Genomic DNA, 17,704 nt, shown 5'->3' on the forward strand with positions numbered 1-17,704 from the left:
TAGGATCATTTTTGATTTCATGACGACTTGAATAATTTTCAATACCATTGGAAAAACTACACTGTATCTAATTTAATTTTTCTAATTTACGTTTTGACAAAGTTTAATCCAGAAGCAAAAACAAATCATTTCTAGCACAGAGAGATCGCGATTGCACACAGTCTGAGTGCACACAAGCAATAATGGAGAAGACAGGCAGTTCATATATGACCCTGGAGCACAAAACCAGTCTTAAGGGGTATATTTGTAGCAATAGCCAAAAATACATTGTATGGGTAAAAAATATCAGATTTTTTTTATGCCAAAAATCATTAGAATATCAAGTAAAGATCATGTTCCATGAATATATTTTATAAATTTCTTACCATAAATATATCAAAACTTCATTTTTTATTAGTAATATTCATTGCTAAGAACTTCATTTGGACAACTTTAAAGGTGATTTTCTGAATATAGAGATTTTTTTGCCCCCTCAGATTCCAGATTTTCATATAGTTGTATCTCGGCCAAATATTGTCTGATCCTGACAATACATCAATGGAAAGATTATTTATTCATCTTTCAGATTATGTGTAAATCTCAATTTTGAAAAATTGACACTTATGACTGGTTTTGTGGTCCAGGGTCACATTTGTGTAAATTAGGGCTATTTGAGAGCTTGCGTCCAGTTTACATGACTAAGGTATAAACATTTTATTACATTTGTAGGTATAAATGCATAATCTTGTAGTGTAAATGCATTAATGAAAATTTACTGAATGATATCGATGGGCTATGAAAGAGAGGCCTGGATTTAAGACTTGTGTTTTTAATCTGGAGATTATGTTCAGATAGGCCTCTCTCCAAAGACTGGATTAAATGCAATCCTCCCCACGGCCAGAAAACATCCAGGAGCTTCAACTCTAATTGGCTTTGGCTTTTACCAAACCCACCAAAACAACGAGTAGCTGACAGCTTAGAAAAAACTAAACAATATTACTTCTTCCATCTGTAATGTAACCTGAAATATTGGTTGTGAACATGTAATTTGTCAACTGTTTTAATGGGACTACTTGCATTCACTTACTGTATTCGCATCGTGAATGAAAACCCATCAGTGCACTAATATGAGTTTGTGTGCATCTATGAATTATTGATCTAGATTGGCTCCATGCACCCTGTTTATAACGAGTGATATTTATTTACATTGTCCAAGAATGTAGTGCAAATGGTTTGGTCTTCCACCGAAATATCTATTCATTCCACACACTTTGTCTGCCTCTTATAAAGAAGAAAATACAGTGATGTGAGTAGGTGAGTGATGTAAGTTTGGGTTTGTATTGACAAAACCCAGAGGACGTTAATGTACAAGCACAGCCGTCTCTCCTCCCTCCCGTCTCTCTGTACTTTAATGCTCTACAGCTCATGCTCTTAATGTTATGAACATTTATTTGTGGCATCTGGACGGTTCTGCTGGCAGATTCATGTCCAGAACAAACACATCCAGACACTGAACAGACATGAGTAACATGAACGAGGATAAAACACAAGTGAATGATTAGAAGAGAAACACACACAAAAACCTTTGATCAGAGATGTGAAGATCAGTTAGCTATCTATCTATCTATCTATCTATCTATCTATCTATCTATCTATCTATCTATCTATCTATCTATCTATCTATCCATCCATCCATCCATCCATCCATCCATCCATCCATCCATCCATCCATCCATCCATCCATCCATCCATCCATCCATCCATCCATCCATCCATCCATCCATCCATCCATCCATCCATCCATCCATCCATCCAACGTTCTGTTCTGTCGTTCTATCGTTCTATCATTGTATCATTCTGGCATTCTATCTATCTTTCTGTCAATTCTCTGTCATTTTACATCATTTTGTCAGCCTCCTCCAGTGTCTATTTTTCTTTCTTCTCAGTGTTGGCACGCTGCTGCCGCTTTGGCTTTAATCTCGGCTGATTTCAGGTTGAACACACTCCTCTCTCACATCCTCTCTGATCTCTGCGAGCCGTCACACACACAGATGGTCACCTGGACCTTTCGCTGACCTCAACACCTGTAGCATCGCCTCACCTGTGCAATTTGTTGTGAGAATCCTTTTTTTCTTTTTTTTTTTTAGAAGAACTCCTGAGAGTAAGGTTTGAGGTATTGCAGTCAGTCAGTCACTTGATTTATATTATGAATATTTTACCCCTTTATTGAACTTTTATGTAAGTACGTTCATTCTGAAGACGATATAAACTGTAAAAGCTAAATTGTTTTAGGTTTTAAAAACAGATTTCAAGAACTGTATCACTTTGTACTTTAGTACATTACAGGATTGTCAGCTAAAACAAACAATGATGTAAATGAAACTTTTTCTTTTTTGCTCTTTCTACTTTGAAATTGCATGTTTAATTCAATGTGTTGTTAGTTGTTTCTCTGTAATTATTTGTCAAGTTTATTAGCAATTTCTATGTGAAATATATTTTCGATGTACCCAGTTGAGAAAAATTGGGAAAACTGTTTAAGATATTTATTAATTGATTAATTTTTCACAATAAAATGCTTAAAAGGTAATTTTATTTACTCGCATAACATTATATCATTCATAAATCCAAAAGAAGGTACTTGAAAGTGTTTGTAAAGGCTGTAAAATGTCGTTTTTCATGCTGTTTTCAAACAGGTCTCATAGATCCAGGAAACCAGAATGACAACAAGCAACCAAAATTGTAGAATTTTCAAGGATTTGCAATTTTATCAACGTTCCATTCGGATTTAGTTCCACTTTGTTTGCTCTTTGTTGAAGGGAACTACAGAACGGGAACTAGTTAAATGACCTTTAATCCAACAAATTCCCTCCTGGCTGAGCGCTGGTCAACCAGGCTTTCCAAATACAACTGTACTGGTGAAGAATTATTTCTGCTGGCCGACTCCGGGGAAGTGCGTCGCTGATTCTGTGAACAGCTGCCAGGTATGTGCTCAAAATGTCTTGGACAGCACACTGAATCTTTTTATTTCAAAACTTTGCCATGCACATAACGCTCAAATGAAAGTCAAAACAGTCCTCTGACTGCAGTTACACTAGATTTCACAAACTGAATCCGTGCAGCAAAGCATCTAGTGACCCTCTTAAAATTGAACTGGCACTGAGAGCTTTCTGATGTGGCTGACCATTGGAAAAAGAGCTCATAGTTACGCATAGGCAGACTGGTCTTCTTGGCAAATTACTGTAACTATCTCAAACAAAACTTTTCAATATGTTTCAAAGATTCGCTGACATGAACTGAGGCAAATCTGGTGACTAGTCCGAGAAGTGCTTGTTCAGCCTGTTACCTTGTCAACATGCCTGATATATCTGTAAAACCTGACTCTTGGGAATTGCATAAAGCCAGTTAATCACATTGGATGTTGCAGTTTTGCCAAATTATTTTTGAATGTCGTGTTGATTTTGGTGAATTGGTTCATTTGAATGGTACATATGAATGATTCAGTGATTCATTTAGATAAATGCTGTTGTTTATACCTTTGTTTTTGATTCTGTTATATAAGTGTTTCTTGTTAGTTATTAGTTAGTTTTTCAAGTTTCATGCTGCTGTTCCAGTTGAGATCCTGAGTTTTTTTTTCCTTTTTTTTTTAATTCTAAAAATAAATGTCATCATCTGATACATTTAAAAAGAAATGATTCTCTAACTACTTTTGGTTAGTAACATGTAGCTTAACTGTTAAGTAGCTTGTAAAGCTCTGTATGCTTCAGCTGTGATTTTGGGTACAGATGGAGTTCTGATTTTTCCCCCCCTCTAGCATCTACAGGTTACGCTTCCCGTCATCATTAGCAGGTCTGTGTCAGCCAGCGGCCCAGAGGGAGTTCAGAGAGGACCTGAGTTGTGAGATGAGGTGAAAGCCGCCCATATTCCCACAGTGACGGTACAGTCTGTTCACATTATCAGGTTACAGAATCCATGGCAACATGGGACATCTCGGCATTTTGGGATTAAGTAGGACCGGCCTCACTCACCCTTTTTATTTCTTTCTCTTTGTCTTACATACACAACTGTTCAAAAGATTTGTAATTAAAAAATATATATTTTATGCTCACCATGCATTTATTTGATCAAAAATATAGTAAAAAAGCGTAAAATTATGAAATATAATTAGAATTTAAAATAACTGAAACTATAAATGTAATCTATTCCTGTGATCAAAGCTGAATTTAATCATCATTACTCCAGTCTTCAGCGTCACATGATCCTTCAGAAATCATTCTGATATCCTGATTTGCTGCTCAAGAAACATTTCTTATGTTTTTTTTTTTTATCAGTGTTGAAAACAGTTGTTTCTACTTCATATTTTTGTGAAAACTGCTCATTTTTTTTAGGATTCTTTGAATTGAAAGTTCAAAAGAATAGCATTTATTTGAAATAGAAATCTTTTATAACATTGTAAATGTCTTTACTGTCACTTTTGATCAGTTTAATGCATCTGTGCTGAATAAAATGATTAATCTTTTAGTATTTTTTGGTGAGTAGAGCATCACTATTAGTATTGCTCACACTTGGGTGCACTTTGATGCTTTTTATTCTGAGAGATGTTATTTTACGCCATTTGTGCCTTGACTTTCTTAAATGTGTGTTAACCGTTGTTGTAATCTTTAGCACTGAAGATAGTCCAGTACTGACTGAAACGTGTTAGTGCACTTTAGTTTTTGTTGTAATAATAAGTAATACATTTTTGTTCAGTGGACCTTGAACTTAGCATTTGTTTGGTGTGCGGATTCCTTTTTTCTTTTAGTATTTTTTTCCATTGATTGAATCTATGCACCAAATTATATGTTATTTTTTTACTCAACTGGCACAGAATTTACGTCATTTGCAATACTTCTCTAAAATTTCACTTAAAGGGTTAGTTTACCCAAGAATGAAAATTAGCCCATGTTTTACTCACTCTCAAAGCATCCTAGTTGTATATAACTTTCTTCTTTCAGACGAATCCAAACTGAGTTTTTTTGCTCGTCCAAGCGTTTGAATGGGAGAAGGCAAGTGTTTTTGTTCAACAGTCCAAAAGTAGTCTAATAAAGTGCGCTCATCCATAATAAAACATGCGCCACACAGCTCCAGGGGGTGAACAAAGTCCTCCTGTAGCGAATCGATGCATTTGCAAAATATTTAATATAACTCTGATTGGATTCATCTGAAAGAAGTCATATACACCTAAGATGCTTTTAGGGTTAGTAAAACATGGGCTAATTTTCATTTTTGGGTGAACTAACCCTTTAAAATAACATTCAACAGATGCTTTAGCACAGTGGTTCTCAAACTTTTTACACCAAGTACCACCTCAGAAAATATTTGGCTTTCCAAGTACCACCATTATGACCAACATTAAAATGCAGTTGCACAGTTAAAAACAACAACAAAAAGAATCCGTTTTATTCCTAATGAGAATATTTATTATTGTCAGCCACTTAAATAATATAAATACACAGTTTGAACATTAACACTGCACTGTGCTTACTTCCAAGTAAATAAAAAAAACTTAATTAAATTAAAATACATTGTACCTAAAAGTGAAATAAAAACTGTACTGTGCTTAAATGTTAAAAAAAACTGTACTTAGATTAAATGAAAATGTACCGTACTTAACATTTAAGTGCAGTAACAGTTTTTATAGTTTACAGTTTTTATTTAACTTTTAAATAAAAAAGTACTTGATTAAAAAGAAAAAGTTAACACAGGCTGTATGTGTAGCTGCAAGTAACGACAATCAGGCCTCAAAAGCCAGCTGAAAACGCCCAGCTCTGAGCGCTTGAATGGCGAACATGACTAGTATAAAAGCCTGGTCCGTTTGGGAATGGCAGACGCATCGCGAATTAAATGTTTCTCCAAGCATTATTTTTCATAACAATATTATGGTACTCTGGAGGGTGTGACGGTATTAGTCCCGCCTCTCCTCCACTGTGATTGGTTAGATAACTAAAAAGTGACAGTGATGAGCACTAAGTTTTTACCCAAACATTCTTCAACTCTCTGCGCCGAGAAAAGAAAGCTCGAGTGCTCAGCATGAAAAAGACGCTCCCATTTAAAACTATTTGAAAAATTTGTTAGCCTCGGGCAACCCCCCCCCCCAAAAAAAAACACGTTGGTGGACATGCGGCCTAATTTATATTTAATTCATGCTGAGAAGTTTTAGATTTATGTTTTCGAATCTGCTCTTGTTAAGATGTTTGTGAAATGTTTGAAGAGACACATTGTAGAAAACCCTTGCAACACATAGCAACCACATAACTTTACAAACACCTGGTGTTTGTTAGAAACGCCCTAACAGCCATCTAGAAGACCATAGCAACCACATAGTAACACACTAAAACATTCCAAAATCCCTCCATAACAACACCCTTGCAACCAGCTAGTACGCCCTAGTGACTTCTGCATTCGCATTTTCTTCAGAAAATCTACTTTATATGCTTTCAAAACTGTGATTGTGCATGCGTTTTGTCTTTTTATTGGTTGATACTGATTGCTCATTAGAGGCTGGATGGTGTTTAATTAAAAAGCAATTGCGTGTGTGTGTCTTGAACTAATTAGGAGCGGCAATTACCCCAAACTGTGACTGCGTCTTCCTACTGGCTGCGGGAACAATGGACTGTCTGTCAGCGGCGGTGTTGCCCAAGCATAACAGATGTGTGTGGACACACTAGACAATGGCGTGGCTGGATAAGTGGGTTCCTGATCTCAGAGGCGGGGGGGAGGACAGCAGCTTGTGTCCGAGACGCCCGCGTGGGGCGAGGGAGAAATCCACAGGACCAGATCCGTAATACACTCTCTCTCTTACACACAAGCACACACTCAGACCTGTCACGGCCCCTGTGGAGACAGACCCTGCTGATCGGCTGCTAATGGACATCTGCCATAAATGCCTTGCACCCGTCGTTCTGATGAGACGGAGATTAGCGTGTATCGTAGATGCACGTCCTCTCTCGCCGCTCACCTCACACAAACAAAGCAAACTGACAAGAAATGATGCAAAATCCACCCGGCTGAGTGGAAAATCCCCCGTATGAAGTGACACACAGTCCATAAGGAAGGACGGATCAGCCGAGATACGTGTCAGTCCATCTGAACCGGAGCCAATTTTCAAATTAGCACTGATTTCTCTATGGACAACAGCCAGCATTTTAGCTTACTAAGTTTACTTGCTAAGATGCTTTGAAAGTTTAGCTTCCCAAGTTACTCGTATTTTATGTGGTTTAATAGTAATAAGGGACATCTTTGTTAAAGGTTAGGTGTGTCATTTCTGCACGTTAGCATCACCAATCATTTAAAATAATGATCATATATTCCCAAACTCTCTCCTTGTCTTCCATTGTTCAGTCCAACAGACCAAATTGCATGCCATTAGTAAAAATACCATTATGTTTGGATGCAGGTTGAGAAGTTCAAACAAACACTTTTTGGTGGAATCAACCTAAAAATCAAGTATAAATATTTATATACTATTATCATATGTATTAATTTTTAATTAGCTGTTTTATATTATTATTGTTTTTTTTTTATATTTTCAGTTTACATTTTAATTGAGGTTTTAGTAATTTTTCTTATGTGCTTTAGTCTTTATTTTTTTAAATATTTTTATTTAGCTCTATATTTTATTCAGATTTATATTTATTTCAGTTTTAGATTTAAAAATGTTAGTACTTCAGCGTTAGTTGCCAAGGCAGCAAATTTTTTATAATCAATTTTTTTTTATCTATTATTTATATAAGTTTTATTTCAATTAATGAAAGCAGTGTTTTAAAAAAAATACAAATTAATAAATAATAAAAATTCATTACATTTTGGGTAATATCATTCATTATTTATTTAGCATTTCTTTGAATAAACGATGAGAATCTTGATTTTGACACTAAACACTACTAAACCCCAATTTTTATAACTGTCAAAAACATAGGTTTCTACAAAAATATGGATTTTTTTTTTGTCATCTGATCCTCTTTCACCTAATATATGTAGTTGAAGTAGATTTGACATTGAGAAATGATTTTAAAATAAATGTTTTAATAATTAGGTATCATATTTGCTTTTTCATTGGTTCTCTGATGTTGGTTATTGCCACACAGAGACCACACATTCAAAATAATCCAAACGAGGTGCGTAGCTTGAAGAAGGTCCGTACACTCTCACACAACATGCATTTTCATTGATTTTAAAATGATTTATATTAATTAAACATTTTTATGATTTAATTAATCATTAGTTGTAATCATCACAAACTCATAACCCCCTGCAGTTCCTTCACAAACACCAGTTTGGGACACCTTGACAAAATATAATGTTTAATTCACTTCATTTAGTTAATAACAACAAATGGAATATTTTCTTACTCTTTGTATTTTTATGTCAATATGGTACAATATTATCCTGTTTAAATCAATGTGATGGGTCAAAAGTAATCTAAAAGTAGTCTGATTATATTACCTGAAATGTGTGATGTAATGGATTACATTACTAATTGCAATTTTATTAATGTAATTTGTAATCAGTAATGGATTACAATTTGTAAGTAATCTACCCAGCTCTGAAATGAAATGCACAAGTGCAGCACAGAGACACAAATAAATCATTGAATCGTTTTTGGATCGCTTCATTAAGCAGCAAATCTCTAAAATGAATTGAACCTTTCAGGGCTTCTTTTGAGAGAAGTGCATTTGGCTGTTACTTCAGTCATTTATTCCTGGACCGCTCGACTCTGTTTAAACCACCTGAGCTACTATACCACTGCTAAAATAAGAAGTTGGATTAAGTAGCGTAGCTAATTTGAGTTCCTCACTCTCTCCCCTGCATACTGGAGTTAACCCAGCTCATTTCAGTGTGTGTTTGTGTGTGTGTTGACTTGTCTGGTTTTTGTGTTTGCTGTCAGGAACAGCATGGCAGCGTGTCCGTAGAGCATGTTGGAATGGCATGTGAGGACATGTCGGTGCAGAAGGCAGCTGCCACCATCAGGTGCTGGAGGAGGAACCTGCCGTCCGCCTGTGTGGCTCTGACTCACTGGCACCTTCAGCCGCAGGAATCCCCCGATGCGAAGAACTCATTATTCACTTTTGTCCTGTCTTTGTCTCTGTGGCTGAAGCTGTCAAACTTGTCATTGCCAGAGGAGCGCTGTTATTCCTCGGGGATTCTCTCTCTCTCTCCCCCTCTCTAGGAAATGAAAATCACTGCCATGTGAAATGGAATCGCTGTTCCTGGTTCACTGAAGGAGATGCTCGTACTCCAGTAATTTTTAATCAGCACAAAAGCCTGCGAGAGTTATATTCAGATGGCTGCTCCGCAAATGCTTTGTATTTCTTCTGGTTCTTCATTTTTGGTGAATCGAACCGCAGATTTGTAGCTACTACTACTACCACAGGCAAACTACCACAAATTATAATAATAATCATCATCAATACTTTTACTGCATTTAATAATTTTGGTTAATGTTCATTTCTATGTGCATTAAGTTGTATAAATTATCATTAGTTATTAAATTCTGAGAAAATAAACAAGCAAAAAAGAATCTTAATTGCTAGTTCATTATACCTAATCCATTAAAGGATTAGTTCTCTTTCAAATTAAAATTTCCTTATAATTTACTCACCCCCATGTCATCCAAGATGTTTATGTATTTCTTTCTTCAGTCGAAAAGAAATGAAGGTTTTTGATGAAAACATTCCAGGATTTTTATTCATATATCAATGGACTCCAAACGGTTGAAGGTCAAAATGACAGTTTCAGAGCAGCTTCGAAGGGCTATAAACGATACCAGGCGATTAATTTGAAAGTGAACTAATCCTTTAACTAATTGTAATATATTAATGTTACCGTTAAATCAAGGATTCTCAGATTTTGTCAATGATCATATTTCAGCATGCATCAACTAACATGTTTTTGGCCTGTGCATATGCTTTTAGTCGTGGAATCTCTGGTGAATGCTTCTGATGTGTGCTCTGTTGTGGTAGAAACCAATAACTGTGTTTCCAGCCTTGTTCTTGTCACCTTATCTGTCTACTGTTGTCTCAATAACACTCTGTCTCTTCTTTTCTCACGCCGTTGCGCTTTTGTGTTACTATCACAGATACCCTGAGTGTTTTTTTCTTCTCATTTGATGGAATTGTCTTTGTTTTTCCTCTAGCGAGACCTTCAGCACAGCGGATCCCAGCACAGAAATCTGAACAGCCTCTGATCCGTGTTCTGGGTAAAAGTTAGAGGAGTATGGGGATGAGACGGTGGTCAGCTGAATGTCTTTCTTCATCTAGTTGCAAGAGGACTGACATATGAGACTTTTGTTTGTCTTTTTAAAGGTAAAGTGTATTTTTCAAAAGTAATGACTTAAAAAATACAGGTTTTCTGAAGACTTTATCCACAATCAAAAAACAAAACCTGCTCCAAACTCACACCATTGAATGTTTATTTATTTATTTTAATTTAACAATGTAAGATTTGTTTATAGTAGTGTTGTGTAATTACTTATAATGTTCAGTTTTTATGATTTGTCTTTGCATCTGATAACTTTTATTTGTTTATTTTTACTTTTTTCATTCTTTTAATTTTATATTTAATTTTATTTAAAAGCATTTCTTAATAATTTTTTACTTTTACTTTTTTCTTTTATTATTTTAATTTAAATTAATATTGAATTTTATGAATTTAACTATTTATTTGTTTCGTTTATTTATTCATTATAATGTTTTTAATGATCTATAATGTTCAATTGTTGGTGCTTTGTCTCTGCATCTAATAACATTAACAGCTAAGCAAATTGTATTTATTTATTTGTTTAATTTTTAGCATTGCATTTTATTTATTTGAACATTATAACAGCATTTTATTTGTTTTAACATTATTATTTATTGTATTTTAACATTTATTTATTGTAATGTTCTGTAGTGATCTATAATTTTCAATATTTGTTGCTTTGTCTCGGCATCTAATAACCTTTTTAACAAATATTTTCCCCTTTTTCTTTCTTTCTTTCTTTCTTTCTTTCTTTCTTTCTTTCTTTCTTTCTTTCTTTCTTTCTTTCTTTCTTTCTTTCTTCCCTCATGCATGGTCTCTCTGTATCTTGACAAGCCTGAAAACGTTTATTTTGAACCAGAACTGATTAATCATTAATAGGATGTGCATTATGCCTCTTTACATAGTTCAAAGGCTTGTGAAAGGACTGTGTGTGTGTGTGTGTGTGTGTGCATGCACTCCTCACCTCTTGCACCTTAGCATGTTTACTCTGAGTGGAATTTGTTAGTCTCTGTCTCTCTCTCTGTCTCTCTCTCCACACGTGGGTGGGTAAAGAGGATTAAAGTGATGCAGGACTGCATCTGTCTGTCCTCCAGCTCGCAGCTTTCAGTCCCCAAGCTTTGATGTGTTAAATGGGGCATCTTCAGTGTGTGTTTGCGTGTGTGTGTGTCTGTGTATCTGTGTGTGTGTCAACCTGAAAATCAGAAGAGCGCAGAGAGGATGTAGAAATGCATGTGAAGAAATGAATCATGGGTCTAATGGAGCGCACAGCCTGTGTAAACCATTAAAGTTCCCTCAGCGCTTGACAAATACAGAATATCATCAGCCTGGCAGATAGAAAGATTAGCCGTGCTTTTTTGTTCATTTGTGTTTCCATCTGAATTAATCAGCATTCAGGAGAGGTTCGTTTGCTCAATTAATCTTTCTGTGTGTCTGTTTACTCATTCATTGGCTCTGTGGCGTCTTACAGCAACACAAAGCAACAGGCGTTCTGATCACTGATAGCATTCAGCTCAAGCTGAAGCTGCTTAATTCCAGCTTGTAATTTGTGTTCACAAATTGCCGTTGATCATGACCCTAGCATACAAATCTACAGGTATTGTTATTAAAATGAGCGTTATTTCGCTCGACTCTCATTATAATGACAAGAAACAAAAGAAAACAAACAAAAAACGAAGGAAAACAAAAGATCAGTGTTGTGGGATTTTTTTTTCTTCAAATTTCCATGTAACGACCATTTCACTAACAAAACAGTATCGTGGAATTACAATGGATTTTGTTACGGTATGATCTTAATTATTTCTTTTTTGGACGCATACCAAAGCATACTTGGAATACCATGTAAATACCATGTGACATGAAGTCAGTAGCATGGTATCTCAAGTATGGTTTTGTGTGTATTGTGCAGTATAATGAAGTTATCGTCTGATGGCATCACTTTTTTTTGTAAAAAGCAGCATGTCATTAGTAGTTTGTAATTCACCCCCAATGTTTATGGTACAGATGTGAAAAATATTTCAAATGATATGGATTGTTAAGAAGAGGTGTGCTAATACTAAATGGTCAGGCTAATCATTTTTGCCTGACAGATCATCACATAGATTGATTAAGGGGCCCGAGCCAGAATATCAGACAGAAAACAGCAAGTATCCACCTGGCAACTACCCATATCACCCTGGCAACCTAGCCTAGAAAACACTCAGAACACCTTAGCAGCCATCTAGTAGCATTCAGGTCTCTAGCCAGAACACTCTAGTAACACCCAAACAGCCACTCCAAACATCTTAGCAATTGCCTTGCAACTGTCCAGAAAACCCTAGAAATCATGCATAAACGGCCTGATAACCACCAAAAACCCTTTAGCAACTGCCTATCAACACCTTAGATACCTTACAGAAAATCACAAGACTGCCCTAGAAACCAGTCAGAACACCTCAGCAATCACCCAGAACACCCTAGCAGCCTTTCAGAAACCTTTAGCAACTGCCCAGCAAACCCCAGGAATGGTCTGGACACCACTCAGAACACCTTAACGGCTGCCTAGATACACCCTAGCAACCACTCAGAATGCCTTAGCTACTGCTTTTAGTCTTTTAGCCACTGAGAGCCCCTTAGTAACCACCCAGTAAACTCTAGGAATGCCCTAGAAACCACTCAGAACACCTGTATAGCAACTACACAGGAACACCTTTGCAACTGCCTAGCAACCAACCATAAAACCTGAGGAATGGCCTAGAAACCACTGAGACTGCGTTGGCAACTGTCTAGCAGTTACACTATAGCAACCAGCCAGACAACCTTAGGAATGTCCTAGAAAGCATGTAGAACACTTTAACAACCATCTTAGCAACTGCCTAGCAACACCCTATGTAATAGAGGCAAGCTATTAAGAGCTGTTCAGGAACAACACGTTCTCACTCCCAACTTCACATATTGAAGCATGGTCAGGACCACTTGGCGTCACTTTTTGATGCTCAAGGTACCCCTTTAGCGTAATTTTTTGACTTGCAGGGTCCTCCGTTGTTTTCAGTTGTTTGTCTTAATTTAATGGTTTGCATGAATTTCTAAAAAATAGAAATTATTTTATGTATACATTCATTGGAGCGCTTAACCCCGCCCCTATAAACCTACTCACTTCTGAACAATATAAAACACGTAACAGGCAAATATAAGTGCAGTCACAGGTATTTATTGCAAAAACTGACCATAAACGAGACACACAAGAGCCAATAGCATTTCACAACCAAGGCTGACATAAGGCTTCTTCTGGTGGCATTTTTTGAATTTGCGCACAGAGACTGCACACAGGATGAGCTTTACAGCGGACGGAGACAGCGATCATGTCTATTCCTCTCACAAATCAATAGTTTTGCATCGCAAGACTTGGAATATTAATACCTTTTCAATACATTATGATGATAGTTATATCTGCCTGTTATATCTTGTGTTTTATTGACAAATGGTAGGTTTAGGGGCAGGGGTTGGGTTACGTGCTCATGTGTAAATAATGTAATATAAATAAAACTGTTGTGACTGTTTACATTGAAATATATGTAATAATGGCAATATCATTACTCAATATATAATTTAATCATGACAATTAAATTCCCAGTACCTTTCACGTCAGCATATTGATGCCAAGGATTTCTTATTTAAAGCAATGAGGACCCTGCAAGTTGAAAAATGATGGTAAAGGTGTACCTTGAGAGTCAAAAAGAGATGCCAAGGGGTCCTGACCAAGCTTCAGTATGTGACGAGTTGGGAGTGAGAACGTGTTGGCAGGAAAACCTCACTTCCCTGATCTCAAGAGTCTCAGTAGCAACTGTGTTAGGGGCTGTGGTCTTTAGCGTCATTGTTAATGTGCCTGCCTCCCATGTCAGTCAAGTCAAGTTATTCACTCCCCCCCATCTACAATTCCTGCCGGACCTGAGACTTGAACCTGCAACCTTCAGGTTACAAGTCTGACTCTCTAACCATTAGGCCACAACTACCACCCCAAAAATTTTACCAAATCATAAGGGGGCACCCGGACCATGTCGGAAATGCTGGTTCAAATCGAGTAGAACTGAAGGGGTTACACTGGTGTCGTGACCTGGATAGGAGAGAGGTTTAGGGAGGCGAGTGTAATCAGGATCAAAATGAGCTTTATTGCCAGGTATGTTTACACATACAAGGAATTTGTTTTCATGATATAAGCTTCCACGGTGCAACAGAATGACAGTGACAGAATAAAAAACACAGATAATAATAATAAGAATTAAAAAAAGAAATAAAATAAAATAAATGGAGGTCAGCTAGCAAGAGCTGTGCAGGTAAACCTCACCCCTCTGATCTCAAGAGGTGCTCTAGCAGCTGATGCTAAGGGCTGCAGTCTTTAGCATCCTTGTTAGTGCCCCTACCTCCCATGCCATAAATGCTGCTTCAAGTCCTGTAGAACCGGAGGGGTTAAACTCACCAAACAGCCAGGAAAACTTCAGAACACCCTAAAAACCACTTGACAACATACCTTGGCAGGTATCACCACTACCAAGAAACAGCTCAAGCAATGCATTGTCAAATGCAGGGGAAATTATTAGGCAAATTTAACCATTGTTGCATTGGGCTTTGCACTGGCAAGCACCCCTTCCCTGTTTTCTGAATATGTAAAAATCTAGTGTTTAGGTTTTGTTGTTTCTGTAAAGGCCCCATTGAGATACAGTACACTTGGCATAAATAGACCTGAAGAAATCACAGAGGCGTCTTAGACATTCTGCCTGGCCCTCAGTGCAGGGATCCAGCCCCTTAAATGGGTTTAAACGACATTGTTTCTGGGCCTGTAAAGAATACATAGTGTCTGCCCTGGGGTGAAAAGGCTGGACGGCAGGCAGATCAGGGAGGGGGCTGCAGTCTTTATTAACCCTAGAGTGGCCAGCTAATGTGACTGAAGAGGTGCCACCTGGCTGTGTGTGTACAGTCAGCTGCAGTAGATTGGGGAGCACCAGGTGCTGAGATTCGGCTCTCCTAATTGTTGCCATGTAACAGCGCGCTTGACTGCACCGTACGGCTTGGGGCGAGAGGATTAGAGCAAAGAAAGACGCTGTTGCTGACACAGAAGTCCATTTTCTTTCTTTCTTTCCAGATCCCCACCCCCCTATCCTCCACAATCCCGGCACTCCTCCCAAGAAAGACTGAGGGATGAGGGCGGATAGACAGAGGGAGAGAAGCCGGTCGTATTCTTTAATACACTGGAGGTGGAGATCTGGAGTGGATTTTGAGAAGATATTGGCTCCATCTGTTTACGAACTTGATTACTCTGAAACTCATCACTCCTTCACCTCATTAAAATACAGTCAACTGTAAATCTCGGAAGCTCGAGAGAAATAATGAGAAATGCTTAAGTGGAGATACTGAAGTGGAGACACTCACTCCCAATATTTAGGATCAAAACTTTCTCATCAAGGTCTTCCAAAACCTAATGATGTGAGCAATGCTATGCACACAAATTGAAAAGCTTTATATACTTATTACAGTACCTCAACAATATTTGTCCTGGAAAATTTTAGAAGAATCTTTGAAACTCATGTACCTGTGAGTGTTTGTGACGCATTTCTTGCATTGTATTTCGAGTGCACTTTAAGGCCATCTGCGCTCATGTGTGTAAGTGCTGTAATGTTCCAGTATCTCCTTTGCGGTCCTCTGGAGATCCCCATCCAAAGCTTAATGTGAGAGTGACAACCCCTTTTTTAGCAAACACACAGCGCTTTTACTAGTTAACCCACCCTTTCCCCCCCGCCACAGGAGACGCCGTCAAAGCCCATGGAGAGACGTGAGTCAGCCTCGCCTCCGTCCTTTCAAGCTCGTTACAACTTGTGTTTAATGCAACGCTGCTCTTAGAACCATTCGTCTAATTGTGCGCCATTGTGTTTAACCCATCTGAGCCTCTGACAGCACTCAACAATTGGAAATGCAATCGCAGGGTAGCAGTTGTCAACGCGAGCGTGCTAATTTGAATATGCAGCGAACAGGGGGCTTTCAGAGCGAGACAGAGAGGGAGGCCATATTGAGAGCCGCCATCTGTGTCCGTGTCGCTCGGTGTGGCCAAAGCAGGGAGATCCCATATGTCACACGAAGCCCCGCTGGGTATAGCACTCTTGTTGCTGTTTGTTGTTGTTATTTATTTACGAAAGGCCCTAGGAATGAGAAAATTGAGCCTGGTTTGCAGTGCCAGGGCCGAAGGGGCGATAATCTGGCATCGTTAGGACCATCTAACGAGCAGACTTCATGTCAATCGGCCTGTGTGTGTGCGTTTACCATCTGCAAGACGGTATGTGCACATCTGCTGAATCACTGTGGTCCGTTGGGCGTTGGGCCGTCGTGGGACCATGTGGTGCGTTGGCTGAGACGGTCCCCTGAGCTTTCAGTGACAGGTCTGGACTACTGACATCACAGACACACCTCTACATGAACTGACATCATGGCTAGGCACTCAACTAGAAATAAAGGTGACATGTTAGCTTCAGGGCGATTTCACACTAGAGATTTTGAAGTCAGCGTTCAGTTGGTTTGGTTGGTGTGAAAGCTGTTTTACAAACACAGCACTCTTTAAGCAGTGTCTGGGACAGGGTTTTTCAACCTTTTTAGGCTTGTCTATCACACATTTCTGTAGTTTTAGGGGGAGCTAGGGAGAAACTAAACCTAAAAGTGACTATTAAGAATTTAAATACAAATAAAGGGATAGTTCACCCCAAAATTTTAATTCTCTCATCATTTGCTCATGATGTTCCAAACCTATACTTTTTTTTTGCAGAATACAAAGATGATTTTCTTAAAAATGTTTTTTATTATTATTTTTTTTTTTTTGTCTATACTATGAAAGTAAATGGTATCCATTGATATTTTGTGTCCTTTCTGAAAAAAAAAGTAATGCAAGTTTGGATTGACATAAATTAGGGGTGTCCAATCCTGCTCCTGGTGGGTCATTATCCTGCGAAGTTCAGTTTCGACCGCAATTATACACACCTGAGCAGTGTTGGGGTGTAACTAGTTATATGTAACGGAATTAAGTAATTTAATTACAAAATAAATGTAACTCTAATCTGTTACAGTTACTGAGAAAAAAAATCTGTAATTAGTTACTTCTGAAAATGTTAACGATTACAAAGGGGTTACATCTTAATATTTTACACACATACAGACAGAATTGATTTCTTTTCCAAATTGCATTGACTGTTTTAAAATATGAAGCGTCAATGTTTCAGGAGTTTAGTATGCGGACTAGTTTCCGCCACTGAAAAAAAAAAAATAGGTTATTGCTTAACTTTTTATCTCACAATTCTGACTTTTATTCTCACAATTGCGAGTTTATATGCGTGATATAGACTCACAATTGTGAGTTAAAGTCAAATTTTGAGGGGGGAGGACTGATATGTTCTCAGAATTTATATCTCACAATTCTGACTTTATAACTCGCAAT

At 37.6% G+C, this 17,704-nt stretch overlaps 1 long non-coding RNA gene across 5 annotated transcripts in view; it reads left to right on the forward strand.

Moving 5' to 3' along the window:
* Positions 1-2,853: 2,853 nt before the first annotated feature.
* LOC306843456 overlaps positions 2,854-17,704 on the forward strand; it is a 38,669-nt gene continuing 23,818 nt past the window's right edge. For 3 of the 5 annotated variants that reach the window (XR_013781843.1, XR_013781844.1, XR_013781845.1), the window contains exons 1-3: positions 2,854-2,960; positions 3,791-3,913; positions 6,571-10,319. This is a non-coding gene — a long non-coding RNA (uncharacterized lncRNA). The remainder of the gene's footprint in view (positions 2,961-3,790; positions 3,914-6,570; positions 10,320-17,704) is intronic. The other 2 variants (XR_013781846.1, XR_013781847.1) reach the window with 2 other exon arrangements.

This window comes from Barbus barbus (assembly GCF_936440315.1).
Source record: "Barbus barbus genome assembly, chromosome: 24".
Lineage (NCBI taxonomy): Eukaryota > Metazoa > Chordata > Actinopteri > Cypriniformes > Cyprinidae > Barbus > Barbus barbus.